The sequence below is a fragment of the Ixodes scapularis genome, unplaced genomic scaffold (genome assembly GCF_016920785.2).
Source record: "Ixodes scapularis isolate PalLabHiFi unplaced genomic scaffold, ASM1692078v2 PGA_scaffold0__279_contigs__length_252992795, whole genome shotgun sequence".
NCBI classification, from domain to species: domain Eukaryota; kingdom Metazoa; phylum Arthropoda; class Arachnida; order Ixodida; family Ixodidae; genus Ixodes; species Ixodes scapularis.
This window is the reverse complement of record NW_024609835.1, coordinates 160,806,088-160,824,584: the sequence shown is the minus strand read 5'-3', so window position 1 is coordinate 160,824,584 and position 18,497 is coordinate 160,806,088.

Below are 18,497 nucleotides of genomic sequence, written 5' to 3'. Positions count from 1 at the left end.
AGTCGGATTTTGAGATTTTGTCGATCGTCACAGGTTGCGTACTTGGAAGGATCACCAGGCTCTTTCCGCGCAACAAACAAATCTTTTTGCATGGCTTTTACAGTAACATTTTACATTTACATACTACATTAAATTACGAAAAGGCTCATGAAACCAATATTTCAATTTATTCTTCTAAAAAGTTTGGAGCGTGGCCCATTTGACATAATTTATCAGGTTGTGATCATCGCCACTTTTCTTACATTCAACTTGATGACATAAAGTATAAATATAATAAAACCTTAAAAATGCATATTTATCAAATACCATAACGCTACATACGAAAACTTATCTTGGCGAAAAACGCCTTTCCGAACAAGAAGACACTTGACTTCAAAGTTTAACATAGATTTTCTTAAAAGAGGCATTTTCACACCTGTTTGTTTTGTTCTGCTTGAAGAGCCCTTGGAATGGTCTAAAACATCCAATAAAAAGCAAATGTATATTATATGGCGTGGACTTAAAATTCGGACATGAAAAAATTCGATATATTTGACGTTCTATTTTAATATGCGAAGCTAGCTCATAGCTAGCTTTTTCTGCCAGATTTTAAAATCAATCTGGCACTTACTCTTAGTGTTGTTTGCCTTCAGATAACAAATTATTAGGCACGTTATGTATAATATATGAATGTTTTCAACAAGCATCCAGCTTCTTTGTTAAGAAAAAAAAATTCTTAGTGAAACACATTTTTTCATGTTTTTTGTTTTTGTTTTTTAGAGTTTAAATATAGTGCTCTTTGAAAAATTTATCCGAGATCGTGTGGCACTGTGGAAAAAGATATTACACGCTAAGCCTTTTGAAAAGCTGGTCACCGTTTAACCCTTTCTATCTTCGTTTCTTCTTTAAAAAGAATGAAAAGATATTGCGTAGGCCGTGGGGAAGTACAGTGTTCCCTAAACTCAACGCTGTTATCATATGGACTGTTTTGGTTACTTTTTGTGCTATTCCTGGATGGACCTACCGGGCCGACTACGTGGCGTCGTTTTGGTTCACGGTAACTAATTTAGCTTTGAGTAGCGGGCAGTAAATCAATATCTGGGTAACAAAGTGGTGGTGTTAATTTTGGAAGTAGTGTACGTACGATTGTATAAAAAAAAATAACGCAACTTCACAAGAACGTTTATTGCGCCCATAAGGCGACGTTAAGTTAGCAAGTTGTTTTAACGTAAAATTGAGGGACCATCCTTACGTCGAACGTTCGTCCAGAAGTCGCGTACCGAATGATATTGACAGTATTAAGAGCTTTATGGTCTGTTTTTTTTTTCGTCGCAGCTGTGGGCCAGATGTATTGCTTCAATTTTTTTTACATAAATCCAGGCTTCGAGGGTGAGTATCTGTATGAAGTCAGTTCTGTCAATCGGTTGTGCAAGGAGGCTGATGCTTGATTAGTCTTAATGCTGAGCTCAAGTTCGTCTTCTTGTTTTGCAGGGGTTGTGGTGACGTCAAAAGGCTGAGCTCTGATTGGTTCTGAATGAGGGATAATGGGTAGACCTCATGGCAGCTTGCTTTTAAGGTTATCCACTATCCTTCAATCAGAGCCAATCGGAGCTCGGCGTCGTTCTGACGTCACCGCAACTCCTGCGCAAGAAGCAGACGACTTGCTCTCCGCATTCGCCGCGACACTTACGAGGCAATCCCGACTTGCCGTCACAGCACATGACTCACTACATCGACGTAAAAAAACAGGAATGGAATGCTGTAAGTTTTGTCATGAACATTTAGTGATGCTACTTATGGATGAAAGCTCACAACAAGGGCGACTTTCTTAATGGTGTGTTAAAAAAAATAGTGAAGCATCGATTGCAAAGTTGTTACCCGTGTTAACGGCGCTTTTCGGTAACATCAAAGGTTCTCGTTAACTTGCGTTGCCGCATATTTAATGTTTGTTTGTGCTTCTCCCCTGTTTATGCAAGCTTTCTTGAAAAAAATAAACGAATATCAGAAAATTTATATTAGCCCACTTGTTACCAGTTTAGAGTGCGCGGACAAGCGAATGTTTGAAAATGCTGAAATTTCGTCCTAAGGCTGTCAGCATAAAGGAAATATTTTGTTTAACTCAATTATTTTATCATTCCGGAAACAAAGTTTTGGAGGGAAGTACCTATAAACCTCTAATTATCATGAGATAAGAACCCATTTAATTGTGATTTCAATATCATCAGCTGGACATGCGTAAGAAACCCTTTTTGTATTAAACAACATTCCGTCTACGCATCAGCATTTTTTTTTTAACTGCTTGTTAAGTCAAAGCCAACGGTTACTCGGACAAAATGCCAAGAGTTAAGTACTTATTATGCATGCAAATAACGACCACCAAGCTTCGCGTTGTAAGATAAAACTTGACACATTTCGTGTTTGTTGTTTTTTCGTTATGTACGGATGCCTTTCGCCACACCGTGGACGAAAAGGGCGAAACTATTCAAAAATGACCTTTCTCAAGAAACTTATGTTCAATATTGTGCTTTCAGAATTTATTCTCGTAATCAGTGGCATTTATTGCCACGATAGCTCTGTTTGATTGCTACGATAGTGTACTCGTTGAGCAGATGTTTGGTTAGGTTTTTATTTTATACATAATCGATGTCGTAAGATTTCTCAATACGAAAGTTATCATCCAAACCTGGTAAACTATTGACAAAAGATCAAGGTTTTGTATTTCTAATAGAAATTAATAAAAACACCAAAATCCTTTATGAATATCTTGCGCGTTCAACGCAAACTACGAAGCCACGTAGAAATATATTTTTGGTTGTGCAGAAGGTACCGGAGCATGGATAAGCTCCCAAATACACGGCCCGTGACGATCCCCTAACCCAAAATTCGTCTTTGGTCCTTTATATTGCGAAAATATGAAAATAGTAGTATGACGCAAAAGCGGTTTTCAGTTTCATGCTTGTGAAGAATTTTCACAGCATACATGTTTTGTTAAATGTTTTTGAGATATGACCCCCTGCTTCTTGACGACTTAAAATGAAATTGCTCACATAATACAAGTCGTTTATAATGGTTAGATAAAAGAGAACTTTTAGCCAGGTCCCCCCCCCCCTTCCATACACACACCTACACAGACTCAAATCTTGTCTCTCTAGCGGGTTGGCCATATTAACGAGTATTGACACTAGTGGCAAATTTATGCGTTATTGCTCTTTACTTTGTCCTGTTTTACAACAAAATAAATCACGCTGTTCTCACTGATAAAGTAAGAACATTAGAGCTTATAATCTTCATGCGCTGCCTGATTCCTTCTTCGGCGTTGATAATGAGCAACGCCTCTATCTGATTGACTGCGGAGTGATAATGTGAAGCGTGCAACAAGACAGCGGCGGCGCGGTGCTTCAACCAACAAAGTAATTCGGCGAGTTCATCAGTTGCATTGGCGCGCCCGATTCAGGTGTGGAACGCTCCTTATACCATGCGAATCATATAAAAGTACATACATCATGAAACTTTGACATACAATCCCACTCGAGTATTACCACGTGGAATCGATAAAATGCCCTAGTCTTGAATTTCGGGCCAAACAAATACAATTGCTTTTGTAGTCGATTCGACAACGTCAACGAGTATTTATCTGATGAAATGTTTCCATCACAGATGAGAGCTTCTATATATATTAAAAAAGTCGATGTAAATATAACCTTTGAACTTGAAGCTATGTACGTGTTTAAAGGATACTTCCTGGGATTACACTGTAAAAAAATCAGCTCCCTTTTACGGAGAAAGTCTCTGGCGAAAAGTGCTGCCAGAGAATTTATCCGTAATCCAATTTAGTGAGGTGAATCCATTCGTAACCCAATTTAGTGAGGGATCCGCCAAAATGCGGACACCTTTAAGTTCTAACCTTTACGGAATTTTCCGTAAAGCTTATGACGGAATTTGCTCCTTAATTGGAAAATTTAGATCTCCCGTAAAGGTGTAACGGAAAGTGCTCCTTAATTAGTTGCAAGCACGGCCCCAGGGTGCCGCCATCTTGCTATAGCTGGAGTGCGCTCTGGGGTGCATTATAGTCTGATCACGACGCCTTTGCAAGGCATTGTAATCAAATTATGGTGCGTCCAATGTGCACCCCAGCAGGCAGGATGGCGGCGCCCAGGGGCTGTACTTGCAAATCTGTATACACGGAACCATCTGTAAGGAGGTGAACATAAATGTTCCTTTTGTAAAGAAACAACAAGAACATTGCTATTTAAAAAAATGTTTTTGAGTGTCTCATTTCGTGTTACTCACAGAAGGCGTTATTGCATCCGAAGAAGTGGTACGAAAATAAAAGAAAGCTTAGTCACCTTGGAGTGCTTTATTTAGGGTCCTCAAAGTTTTCAGCCAAAATGAATACCCTATGCCGTTTTGCCACTGTTCTCACGTTGTGTCGGATTTCGTCCACCAAGGTGTAAATTGAAGTATAATAATACTAATAATAATAACTATTTCATCGATTATGATGAAGCCCCAAGAAAGAAAGCTGCAGCGCGCAGCTTGACTGGTCTTCTGGCTCCTTACACTAGTCAATGGCAAGCACGCAGAAAATAAAAAAAGAGCACATATGGAGTAGGAGCTCTGCACATCTAAGATTCATATGCATAAAAACTAAGGTTCCCATACATACAAACCATGAAGCTTATGCATCAGGCACATCCATACTCCCACAAACATGATAAATCTATTAGAAGAGTGGTTCTAAAACACTCATGGCTGGGGGCAACTCTTCAGGCCTGGCCAAAGTGACGGGGACCTTCCCATGATAAAGAATGAGAAGGGTGGGGAGACTACAATAATAAATGAAAGAATAACCCTACCATATTTGCTGGAACACAAAATATATGAGTAGGCCCCTAATTAAAATAACTGAGCATAAATGAAGTAGATGTTTCAATGTAGGCAGACCCAGCCTTCAAAGAGAAAAATGTATTTCACATAGCGCTGGCTGAGCCTAGATAAAATTCATTTATCGATCGTGCTGGTCATGTCAGCTTATGATCTTCCAGAATCAACCACATGCCTCTCCAATCTGTGGTGCTTGCAATGAGACACTCATGTCAAGCTTACTGTTTTGCACCAGTAGTGCGCCGCACAGCTTTCCCGCATTGCACCAGTGTTCGCGGAGAAGCGGAGGCCAGGGAGAAGCGCTTCGTCGCAGTCAACTAGATGGAGTACAATATTTTTTCTTCTCAAGATCATAGATCGAATCCCTAACTTCAGAAACCAGTGCTAAACAAAGTAGACCTCTATCCGAAGGAACCGTCCAATTCGATTATGAAATCGACTTGCTTTATAATAGTGATATTAAGGAACATCGCACAAAGTGTGACATTTGTTGTGTCTATAACAGCCAAAAGTTTCATTGCTTAGCTTGACTAAGAATTAGGGGGTATGCAGACCCCAATTTGGGGACCACTGCACTAGAAGTCAAGCAATGACTTACCGTAAGAAACAACAAAAAAACTCCGGTGCTGCCAAATTTTTCTCTGATCCAAAATATCACAAACAGCAGCCCTTTCTCCAGGCACTTCACTATACATTGTTTGAAGTTTTGTGCCGAGAATCCAACATACTGAAAAGGAATAAATATATTAATTTAAATGCAAGTACGCCAATATAAACAAGTTATATCCGTGTTACATAGGCAGCCTTAAGCTCAGTTTAACTAACCATGGTTCGTGGCCTCCAAACTGAACCGAGATGCTATTGCATGGCTCCCTAGCTCCAAGTTGACACGAAAACAAAACGAAGTGTGGGGTTAGGTAATCACTATGAATACTGAAGCAGATTAATTATCAAGGCATATTGTATTGTTCATAGGTGTGTTCAACGGCTTTCAACTGATTTAAATTAAATATCTAAAGTAGAAGCCTGACTCCCAACGGCAGCACTAACTCCCAAAAACAAAGCAATAACAAAACAAAAAATAAAAAAAATTGAATTCTTTTCGTCACCAGACGTGCTGTTATTGCTATAAAGGCAGCTGCAACCCCTAGGTATAGCTCCTTCAAGAATATTTGCTGCTACGTTTGTTTCTACACGACTTCCCCAGCACTTTAAAACAGTGAGTGCGTTGCCACAACATGCGGACGCGGGGAAATGGTGGACGTCGCCATATTGAACGCGGTTAGCAAGCCCCAAGCTAGCCCGCCAGCCTCGGTCTGCTTTAGCCATGTTTATCGGGCTAACCGCAGCTTGGTTTGCTGTGTAACGGCGGATAACTGCGGTTAAGCGTGACTGCGGTTGGCTTAAATGAGGTTAAGGCTGCCCGTGTAAGAAGGGTACTAGAGTTGCATAAATTGAAACTGACACTATAGTTATGTGAGGCAGTCTTTGACTACATGCATGGGTGCAAAAGACTATCAGATAGTAGATGTTGTATGCTGTGACAATATCGAAAACACAAAAAGGAACCATCCTGCAATTCCCTCTTCTCAGATTTCATGATATGATTGACCAAGAATAAAAATATAAAAACAATGGCTTACGGACGCTCTTTGTGATTCAGCATGGTAGTGTTCGCACAGAAGAAAAAGTGTAGGCCAATTTGATTATGCTGCCAAAGACCGGGACTGCACAGATTGTGTTGACGTCACTCAAACGCATGCTGTGCGTGCTCGGGGACAATTGGTAATGGTCACGTGACCATATGACAACCATTGGTCACTATTTCCAGTGTGATCACATGGTAGACTGGACCCCACTGACTATGATCACGTGAACACCAATGGATGACGGCCTCAGGCAAAAATGCGACTCTCTCCTGTTTTCCATACCCTTTCCTGGCTGGTGGTCACAAAAAAATTGGGATCAACAGCCAGCAGGAACGCGGTCTCTACCTCTCTACTGAGCTCATTTAAGAAAGTAAAGAAGCGCAGCATGTGTGAAACTGACACCTTATGCCGAACAGACCAAGAGGAGTGGGTCTCGGGCCTGTTGATTTTTTGTTTATTGGCAAATCGTAATTGCAAAGTGACTGCCCTTCCAGAGATGCGCAGGCAACGCCATATTTATACCGATTGTCTGCACATAAAGAGTGCAGGCCCATGACATAAGAGAAAAACGTTACAAGAACTTCTTCTTTGGCAGTTGGGGTTGCACGCCAAGGATAGTTTTGGTGGGTTGGTGGTTTCACACTTTCCCGAGAATTAGGTGAGTAGCAAGTCATTTTGACACGTAGCTACTTTCTTTAATTGTGGAGCTGAAGTTGACCAAGTGGAAAAATGCCCGCAGATCGCCCGAGCTAGCAGTCCAGACTTCTTGTTCAAAGGGCGACAATGAGCACGCACCGTGCTCAGAATGTTTCTGACTGACTCCCGACACATTTATGTTCACACCACAGCGCTCTGTGGTGTATGTCTCTCCTACTCGTCCGTCGTTTTAAGCGCTTTAACCCCTAAAATTTTCAAACAACTAGCCCAGATCCAAACCCTTCTGCAACACATTTATGCTTCACAGCCTTTTTATGGTAATTGTTAACTATTTATTCAAGAGCCTCACAGAATATGGGGTGCGTCATACTTGCAATGCAGGACTTCCTTTTGATGGTCTGCTAAAATAAGTTATTTTCCTCTTATGTATCACTGAATTACCAGGTAATTTCGCTTAATTGGCACACTGAACTCTGCAAGTATTCCTAACTGTTCTTTTTGCTTACAGGGGAAAGTTAGCATAAGCATATATTCCAGAAAAATTAAACGTTGCAAAAGACACTACCATGAACTCATGCACGTGCAAGTTGACGAGGTAGTCAATACAATAGAGTGTATTCACATAATGTCAGACTGCCTTTGAATGTGAGTTACCACCCACAAACGTGGCCGCTAAAGGTACTAAAGGCTATGAGTCACTCTCATTATACAACTGATTATAGTTGACTTTGTCTTCCTTCAGTTCTCTCAAGGATTATGAGTAAAAGTTTAAATTTATCTATTGGCACTCATATTTGTAGATGATGAATCAGCCTGCAGATCATCGGCGATGCGGAATCCATGGATCATTTTGAATACGAGATGTACTAAGAACCTGTGAATAGTGTGAATACCTTCCTGGGCGACATTCTGCACTGTGTTGGATTATGAATATTAAACAAGCTGTGTATGTAAGTGTCACCCTTTTCCCCTCCCACCCCCGAAAGATAATGTTGATTTGCTCCCACTGGGAGAAAAGTGTGCTGACACTTACGGGTAGGTCAGACAAAACTGAAGCAATCACTTACAGTAAGTAAAACCAGTTCTGCCAACTATCCTTTTGATCCAAATTATCACAAAGTGGAGGTATTTCTCCAAACATTTGACTATAAAACATTGCTTGATGTTTTACAACTCGAAGGAAACCTCCTGGAAAGTAAAAATTTACATTAACATAAATGGCAGAATGAAAATATAAACAAGGTAGAGTTTGATATTTGCAAATAACACTTGCTATGCAAAGCAATGTTGCAGTGTATAAGCATGGGTGTGGAAAGCTGCCAGCGATAAGGTGATGTGTGCTGTGAAACGCCTCTGAAAAACATTTACCATAAAAAATTGAAAAAAATGGCTTATTTTATTTTTCAAATAGTCATGGTGATGTTTGCACATATCAGGACAAAACCTATTTCAAAAATTTGTGCACAGGGCCCTTGCATGTGACCTGTGATTCAAATGAGGCAAGTTCCTGAGCTATTAGGAGTCAGCAGCTACTGCCTTGCTTGTCAGTGCAGCATCCCCAACATTCTGGATTTCCGTCCGCTGGGTGCTGTTGTATCCATTGCGTCAACTGTCAACACCGGCTAAGGTGAAGATATTGATTTGACCAATAGTGCCATTCTTATCATACCCTATAACAGAACAATATTAGACACATCAGATTAGCCTTACCCTCTAAGACAGTGGTTCTCAAATGGGGGTCCGCGAAGCCCAGCCTCATCAGTCAAGCCCGGCAATAAAAGTTGTTTTTTCTTAGATTAAAAGGAAACGTTCCAATTTTGAGGGGATTTTTCTCGTGTATATTTCGATAGGAGAACTCTGCTTCACACTAGGACTTAGTTATATCCATTTATAAAATCTTTACCATAATTAACCTATACATTCCTTCCCTTCACCACGAACGGGGTCCTCCGTCGTCCCCGCCGATCCACAAGGGGTCCGCGAAACATCAGTGGCTGAGAACCACTGCTCTAAGAAATGTTAGATCTGCAAAAATGTCACTCCTCCCTTACTTAAAAATGTTCAGTATTGCAAGGTCTACTTTAAGCTCTTCAGCAGGTTCAAAATCTTGGGATGGACAGTTGTCCGCGTCCTTGCTCCCGTGCTCCTTGAGCCCGTCTCTGGGTTGATTTGGCAGTTAGGCCAAGAAGGCACGACATATGGTCAGTTAGACTCTGTTAGTTAGGGGTTAGATAGTTAGAGGTTAGTGAGAGGTTAGATACTCTGTTAGTTAAATCAGTTAGAGGGGGACTCCCAAAAGCAATGGGAATTGTTTTTTTTTTTAATTCTTATATTTCTCGAAACATTTCTAAAATTTGATTACCCACAAAGTACTCTCTCTGAGACGCAACACACTTTCCCGCTGATTTTTTCATTGTTCAAAACAGTTCTCGAGCTCTTGTATAGCAAAAGCATCCAGTGCTTCTGTCGTTTTCCTCTTTACCTCCTTCACATCTTGAAAACAAATAGCTTACTTTCAGTTAAATTAATTACTAATGAAAAATGATACCAAGTGTGTCATTGTCTGACCTCTCTGTATACTCAGGCATTGCCAAATGATTGTCTCACCATTGAATCAACACGAGGGTCGTCCAAGCTCCCTTTGGGTAGGAGAGGTTCAGCACATTAAATTTGGCGAATTGAAGACATACTGCCTCCAAAAAGGGCACTGGATCATTGTACATCTTTTGATGCTCTGTTATGACGAAACAGGTGCCACTGAAGATGCCTCCTGAAAAGAAATACAAACTTGCATCTCAGAAGATATGTATGGGCAAGGCAAGACCTTGAAAATTAAAATTCAAAATAAATTAATTGCGCGATACTAAAAAAATCACGAGGCAAAGGCAGCGGTAGCACGGAATGTATCATGCGCAGCACTGGAGGGCGTGAAAGAGAGTTTCGTGTGGCGATATTAAGCCGTTTTGTTTCACAACGCTTCTTTTTCTTCCGTGCTGCACGTGAAAGAGCGTTCCCCGGCTAGAGCTTGTAGATGCACCTGCCCAATGATGTCTCTATGTTACCTGCTTTTTTATCTATGTTTTTCAGGCAGTTTATGCTGTAGGCATCCGGTACTACAAAGGATGACACTACCTTAAGCAAAGCAGACATGATGACAGCCTTTATTTTTTGTTTATCGATACTGTTAATCTCTTTCGAGATAGTATATAAAGCATATAACGCAAACAAAGCATACATTTTGTGTGGTCTCTGGTAGTTTTAATACATTGGTGTACAACTTCAGGGTCGCAAGTTCAAATCCAAGCATGACCAGCGCTTTTCATACTGTAGGAAATTTTGTCTGTGAGCATCCATGGGCGAGGCATATTGCAGAAAGCGCTTAAAGACAGCCTCATGACACATTCTGTGCAAAAATTAGAACAGAAACGCTATATACTCAGTTTTATTACCGTCCTGACTTACACCCGTCACACGGGCAGCCTTAACCGTGGTTAAGGCTGCCTAGCACGTAGCAACGAAGATTCTTCTTTGGCAGGTACAGAAGTACTTGGGTAGAAACAGTCTACATTCTATTTGCGGGGTAGCCAAACAAAGCGCCCGCGAATAGTTTGAAACGCCGTCACTAGATGGGGCAAATATTTAAAAGGTCTATCTTACAAGAATGGAAGATGATTTAATTTCTAATTGAAAATCAAAGAAAATGTTCACCTGGCCAGTGAACAACATTATAGTTGCATTCAGTCAAACATACCTATGTTTCAATATGAGAAGCGCTTCTTCTTATTAATGTGAAGCAGAGCAAAAGAACCATCTGTGCACACAGCTCATGAAATAATGCATATAATGGTTTTGGCAGTATATGTGAAGAAGTAAATAGGTAAGCACCGCACTTATGACATATACACTGAACTCGCAGAGCTGTCACATCACTTCGGTATGCACTTACCCCGAGGATGTGAAAAAATGTCCTCGTATTCTCTTTGAAGTGGCACGCCAGAATCAGTAGGAGCACCTTTTCTTTGGCCGTAGCATCCCCACGCTCCTCTGCGACCTGTCTAGATGACATTCAGTGCACAACTTCCCTAGTCGGCTTGCTTGTGAGGTACCCCATCAGGACGTTTGCGCACGAGCTTACTCCTTCAGTGAAACACTTCTGTAACTATAAAAATGCTAAGCAACATTAGAAAAAATGCTCACTAAGACATTTCACCTTAATGTCCTTGCCAAGGAGTCTGTCAGCGTGGTGGTGGGTTCACTTTGCCCGGATGCACGTTATTTTGAAGAAAAAAAATACTTATTTTTACGCCATGTAATGTGGGCAAAGCCAAAACGAATCTAGCGTAGCCACCTGAAATTACATCGTCAGATGGATCTTTCATATTGCCACAGACTGTACACGTATACTGTCATACTGACAGCGTCTGTACACAGTTGAAACGAGCCAGTCAGATACAGCTTGGCTTGGCTAACCCATTCATCTTCAATCGTCTTCTCTTGGGCGTTCGCATGAAAGCCTAATAATTACGAAAAAGACATCAAGAATTAGTCGGAGTATGCAAGTTATAGTTACGCCAGGCACGTAGCCAGGCCGGGGTGGGGGGGGGGGGGGGGGGGGGCTGCCCAGACGCCCGACACCTCCTTCATGAAATCCTCCAGTTTTGCTGGCACCTTCTCCTCTCCCTCCACTCTCCCTAACCCAGTGTGTCTTAACAAAGGTTCCCCCGTCTCCTCCGTTGAGCCCCCTCTTCCCTTCACTGAATTCATGTCCATGTGTGTGGCGTACGCAATACTCAAATCTGCGCAAGATTGTACAAAGCTATGTGGGATCAGAAGCCATTTGAAACGCACGAAGAAGCAGGGTGGTTAAGTGTGCAATTTCTCCTAAGCTTGGGAAGTTCAAAACTCATAACTAAGGTTCCGTGTTTTTGGTGGTTATTATTTTTTTTTTTTGCAAATTGGGGGTGTTTTTTCTGTGTTTACTATTGTGTCCTAAAATCTGTGTTTTCCGGTATCTACTTTTAGTGTCGGCAAGAGATCGGTGGTTATCGGGGCTTGTGCCGTAAGAGCAAATTCATATCTACGGCATTTGTCGAAAGAAATTTATTGCTAAGCGGCACATATAGAAACAATTTCGGAAGAAAGCAGCAGCCCCGTGGACAGTTCAGTGCGGTCAGTGTCCGGGGTTAACACAAATGAAGCTGAGGATAAAGGTTCCTTGCCGTGCAAAGGGGTTTTTTCTTATTGAAGAGCCTTCAATTCAAAGTTTTTCGGATAATCAGTGGAAATGAATGTAAGTTAGGAAACAGCAGTTTGTGAATTTAGTATATACAGGCAAGACATATTCGACTTTTGTTGTACTACCGACAGCACTGTTAGCTATGACACGGCAGCCGTGGCTGTTCCGTACCCCCAGCGCCACATAGCAGGCGCCCTTTGAAGCGCGGCGCCCTCTTTGTGCGGCGCAATATCATACTCTCTCTCCGTCATTTGCTAGGCAGAAGACAGACGCCGCCACCACAGCGGTTTAACTACTCTAAAAAGAAATAGGAAATAAATATTTTTTTTTTCTGCACATACCAATAACAAATGTAGTGCTAAATGCTTACCTTAGTATTTTTGCGTTTGGAAACAAGTTTTGCAAATGAGGGAAGACTGTCAACAGCCGTCCTTTCGATTAATGAAAGTAATCTACCTAAGGAAGGAAGGAAGAAAGGGCAGAAAGGAAGACAAAGAAGTTAACCTGGGGTATTTTGTCCCGGTTTGCTACTTTGTTTTGGGGGAGAGGGGTGTGAGGGTTAAAAGAGAGAAGAAAGAACAGAAAGTTAAAAAAAAATTAAGAACTACAAAGTTTGAACACTAACACTGCGCTATTCACTAACAATGAGTCATCTTCTATAAGCAGAAGTCCAGGCGTGTTGTTTTTAGGAATCTAACTAGTGCTTTTGTGGCCTTGGCTTCTTTGTGTGGATTGTCCCAAGCACCAAGCACTGTAGTCACGGAGAAGGGTCGGTTGTCTAGGCATGCTAGCGTGTTTTTGAGTTGTGTCCTTTCTGCGTCGTAGATGACACATTCACATAAGATGTGATGAATTGTTTCAATGGAGTCACACCTTGGGCACTTAGGTGTTGTGACCTGTCCAATCCGATGAAGGAACTTGTGTGTGTACGCTACACCGAGTCTCATTCTATGTATCACTGCCTCTGTCCGCCGTGGCATATCACTTGGAGTGTGGAATGAAAGATCCGGATCCAAAGCGTAGAGAGGTCCATATTGATGATAGGTCGCAGTATGCCACAATCTTCTTGTTTCGGTGAAGGCGTAGTGATTAATGAGAGACCGTATGTCGTTTTCACAGTACGGCACCATGACGTTGGGGGTTAAGAAATGGGCTGATTTCGCACCAGCATCAGCTGCCTCGTTCCCAGGTATGTGACAGTGACTTGGGATCCATTGGAATTTAATAGTGTGTCCTAGGTCGAAGCATCTTTTAAGATTCAGTAAAACGTCAATAAGGATTTGATCGTTTTGATTATGTCTCATAAATGTGGATATCACTTGTAGTGGCGGTTTACAGTCCGAAAATATTGACCAGTGTTTGGGCGGCTTCGGGAAGATCATTTCAAGTGCTTGATTAATTGCCACTAATTCAGAGGCCGTAGATGACGTCATGTGGCTAAGCTTGAATGTCTTCGTTGTTAAGTGACTTGGGATAACCACACATGCTGTTGAGCTATTCTAACTTACTGACCCATCGGTGTAAACATGAGTTGTTGACGCATGATCACAAAGTATATTCGATAATACAGGTTGCATAATTACGGAGATCGGGGTGTTTGCTTTCTTCCTGAGTCCCTTAATGTCCACTGTGACATCAGGCACGGGAAGCCTCCATGGGGGCACTATTGAAATCTTTGCCGGTGCAAGATCATCTGGAAAGTGGGCTCTTATTTGGAACAGAGCTTTAGAGTAGTTTGAGTGTTGACGTTGAAGGCCAATATTAGAGAGAGGGTGATTAGTATGTTTTGTTATGTGCCTTAAGTGGACTCTAACTGTTTCCAGTAGAAGCAAAACTTCCACCGGTGTAGCGTGAGCTTCTGCAATTGTGCCAGCGGTCGAGGTACAAGCCGGAAGTCCAAGACATGCACGAAGAGCGCGCGCTTGTACGCTTTTGATTGTGTTGAGATTTGTTTGACATAGGCCATGTATTGCGGGCAGGCTGTATCGCAGCAAGCCTACAAAAAGAGCTCGATATAGACGGAGTAGAGCCGGTACTGTCGCGCCCCACGTAGTGCCACTAATAAAACGACAGAGATCAACAAAGCCTGTGAGCTTCTTTTTTAAATAAGCGACATGCGTCGTTCATGTCAATCCCCTCTCAATGTATACTCTAAGGAACATATGTCTAGTTACGTATGGAATTGTCTGGTTACAGATACGTAGGGGATATGAATCCATGTTACGCCTTGTAAAAGCGATGGCGGCTGATTTGGCGGCAGAGATTTCAAGGCCACGAAGGTAAAGATATTTTTGAAGTCTTCTCAATGCAACCTGTATTCTTGCTTTTGCTTGCACCCGAGTAGAACCAGAGGCCCATATACATATATCATCTGCATATAATGACGCATATAATGCAACTATCGGCAACAATTGTCTTAGCACGGTGTGTCCCCTTCATTCGAAGTTCGGCCGAATTGTTTGCAGGAGTCAAGGAATCTTCGTACCGAAAGAGGCACGTACAAAAGCCTGTGAAGAAAACAACGGCAAGCGCTGTGGCGGCATCTGCTTTCCGCCTAGCCTACTACAAAGAGAATATGATATTCTTCTGCACAGGGTAGGTGCGGAGTTTCGGAGAGTGGCTGGTGGGGGGACGAAATGGTCATGGCTGCCTTGTGATAGCTAACACTGTGTCGGCGTTAGTATCTGATTTTTGTGATGGGGGGTCAAGGATACCCTTTTGTGACGCCAATAAACAAAAGTTGGAATTATTAAATAAGGAAATGGGAAACATGTCCGAGGATCACAAGAAAATATAAAAGCTGGTCAGATTCGGACAATTTGCAGTCCCAAAGTTATGAGTTTTCTTTTTGCATAAATCTGAATCTGCCCAATCTTTACTGGCAAGTGTTTTTCGGATTTCATCTGACTTATCTGAGAACAAAGAACCCTATCCGTAGCCAAACATTGCCTAGAGGCTTTACGCTGTCGGGCACTCTCCCCGGTCAGCCCGAACAGGATAGTGAAAGGCTCCCGTTCAGCAGAAACAGCGGAAAAATTTAGAACACACACCCAACACCCCCATAACACTCCCCTAAGCTGAGTCCACCTCCCCTCCCCTCACCCCTCCCAAGCGTTTCCTGCGCAAACTGCATACAAGTCTATACCGCCCCCCCCCCCCCTTCCTCCTTCTTCCTCTCCTCCCCCTCCCCCCGAGTTAAAATTTTGGATAAACTCTGCCCTGGTGGGGGCTGAACCGGCCCTGGGCATCGTTATCGCGTTTGTAGGGACGGTAAGGTAGATCTCCGCCGCCGCCGCCGCCGCCGCCCCCCCCCCCCCCCCCCCCCCCCCCCCGCCGGCCTGATCCGCGGAGGAAACAGGGATTGTCATACTCCGCCCACCATTACTTCGTCTACTGGTTACTTGGGCGAAGTAGGGGACTTCAGACCCATGCAGGCCACCACGAATGCTAGCCATTACACAAGGTCAGCTGTAGACATGAATACGCGAGAGGCGCTCTTTGAGCTCTCTGAGTGACGCGCCGCGCTATTAGTTGGCTCGCGACGAAATACAACGCAACAGCTTAAATCAGGTTTCGTAGAACGTCAAACGCGAACGGGAACTCAGAAGTTCGACCGTCGTCATCAAATACGAAACATCTCGGCTGCAAGACTCCGTGGTTTTGTTTCACCCCTATGGGAACACGAGTTTCAGAAAAAAGGATCCGTACCTCACGTACAAAACCTATATTTGCACGCAGAGGAATTCACTGCTTCGTCAACAGATCGGCCTTTTTACCTTGAGGTTCAACGCCGAGGACGTCAAAGCGAGACCGCGAGAAGACCAACGTGAGCGGGAAAACCCGGAAAACCTGGGAAAACCAGAGAATGGTAAGGATAAATAAATAAGTGATAGTAAGATTCTGCTAGACCAATACCGCATCTTCTTTTGTTTTTAGGCGGCAGCTAGCGCCACCTAATGCTTAAAGTTATCAAAAACTGTCTAAAAGTGCGTTAATTGACTTTTTCCAGGCAGGGGACGCATTGCATGATGTTCTACACCTAATAGAGCGCATATAAGCTTATCGTCGGCTCGCTTTTAAATTGTTCAGATAATTGTAATTCCAGACGAACGGACAAATTCTCCTTAATTACGATTACGGACACTTCTCATTAGCGATTACGGAGCACCTATCCTTTTAAGGCTGCGGTCCCACGGCAGCCATCTTGAACAAGGCGTTAGTTCAACCAATAGATGGCGACACGCACCCGTGGGGTGGCCGAAACATTGGTTCACAGTGGGATGGCTCGAGCACCATCACGTTCCCCTCGTGGCCTTGCTCGCGCCGCTGCCAGCTGTGCTCAGCTAGCTCAAGTAGCGTGGCCCAGCAAACGGATGTATGCGAGAATGTCAGGCTGGGTATAAATTGTTGTCTGATATAGGGGGATGCGGTCGGCGGTTGTAACGTGCTTTCGCAATAAATCTTACCAAGAAGGAATCAAATGTTGATTGACGTGTCCATATTCTATCAATGAAAATTTCCTCTGCAGGAATGCACGCTCAGTAGACTCAACCAGTGGAAGCGGACGTCGAGTCAACTGCTTCGCGATTTAAGGTACTTACCTCACCATTTTAATGACTACTAAAATAACGTCACGAAATATTGTGTTTCACGGGGTCCGGAAGATGTTGTAAAGGTTGTTACATTATAGTTCCCGGAAAACAAACGCCGTTGCAATATTTTCGGAAGTACCGACACACATTATGTTGTAAGTACAGCTTAGGGAAACCATCAGAAGAAATAGGAAGACGTTTATTTGCAATGAAGACGCTATGAATGAACGGCGTTTAGCGACGGCAAGTTATGAGCGTTCGGGAATTTATAACTTGAAGTGATTACTAACCATGGACATGCGGACAATGAAGACCAGTTTTGTCGGGAGATGGTGTTGTGGTGATGACCGGATATCGGACGACTCATGGCAGACGAACAAGCAAGTTTCTTCTCAGCGATTGGTAAGTGTCCAGTTTCAAGCACAACACGTGGCTACCGACGTTGTCGACGTTTCGAACACTTACCGCTTTCGACAAAAGTCCTGGCACCTGGGCTAACTTTGTGGAAAGACTCGAAGAGTAACTGAAAACGATCCACTATTCAATCGGTGGGTGGCGAAACGTATCCACATCTGCGGAGTCATGTACGATGCGTACTCTAAGTGGCTGGAAGTTTACACGATGTCTGCCACGACGTCCAAACACGTCATTGACGTTCTACGGTCTCTTTTACCTACTTTTGCCCTACCGAAAATACTTTTCTCTGATAACGCGCCAAACCTTGCTTCAAATAAAATAAACAAGTTTTTGAAGAAAAAAAAAAACGGCATCAGGCATCACATTAGTGCACCATACCATCCTGCAACTAACGGGCAAGCAGAACAGATGGTGTGCGAAACGAAAAAAAAAAATCCGTTTTGAAGCTTACGGAAGAAGCAGTTCAGTGAAGAATCGCCAGGTTCTTGTTCCGGCAGCACGCGTCGGTCTCATCTTACACGGAAAAAAACCCGCCGAAGCAATATTCGGCGGAGGAATAGCCACACCCCTCGATCTCATGATACTATCGCTTACGAACAAAGATCGAGAGATAACCACATCGGTAGTAATGGCAGTTTATTCGGTCGGACAACTCGTCTACGTGAGGAATTTCAGCGGAAGTCTGGCCTTCCATGTAAAACTTGAGTAGAAAAGGCTCTATGTTGGTTGACCAGGAGGTGTCATCTCTCTGAATAGGTTGGATATCAATGCCCTTAAGTGTAAATATAACTAAATCACAAACCTTTCTTTGTGTATTGTGTAACTGCCCTTGTATTTGATAGTAGAAGCTACGGTGGTGATCTGGACCTTTCACACCAGACTCCTTTTTCTTATTTTTCGCCTCATACTTCTTTGCGGTTTAAGTATGCTTCAAGAATCTTTTGGAACGGGGACACTTTACGTCAACGAGGCCATTTGTTCCAAGTAGTCAATCAGGGAATGCTGCTAGAAATCCGTACCTCATATTAACGAATAAGCCGCGCTTCTGCACAGTGCAGTTTTCCTGTTCCACGTACAGTTGTA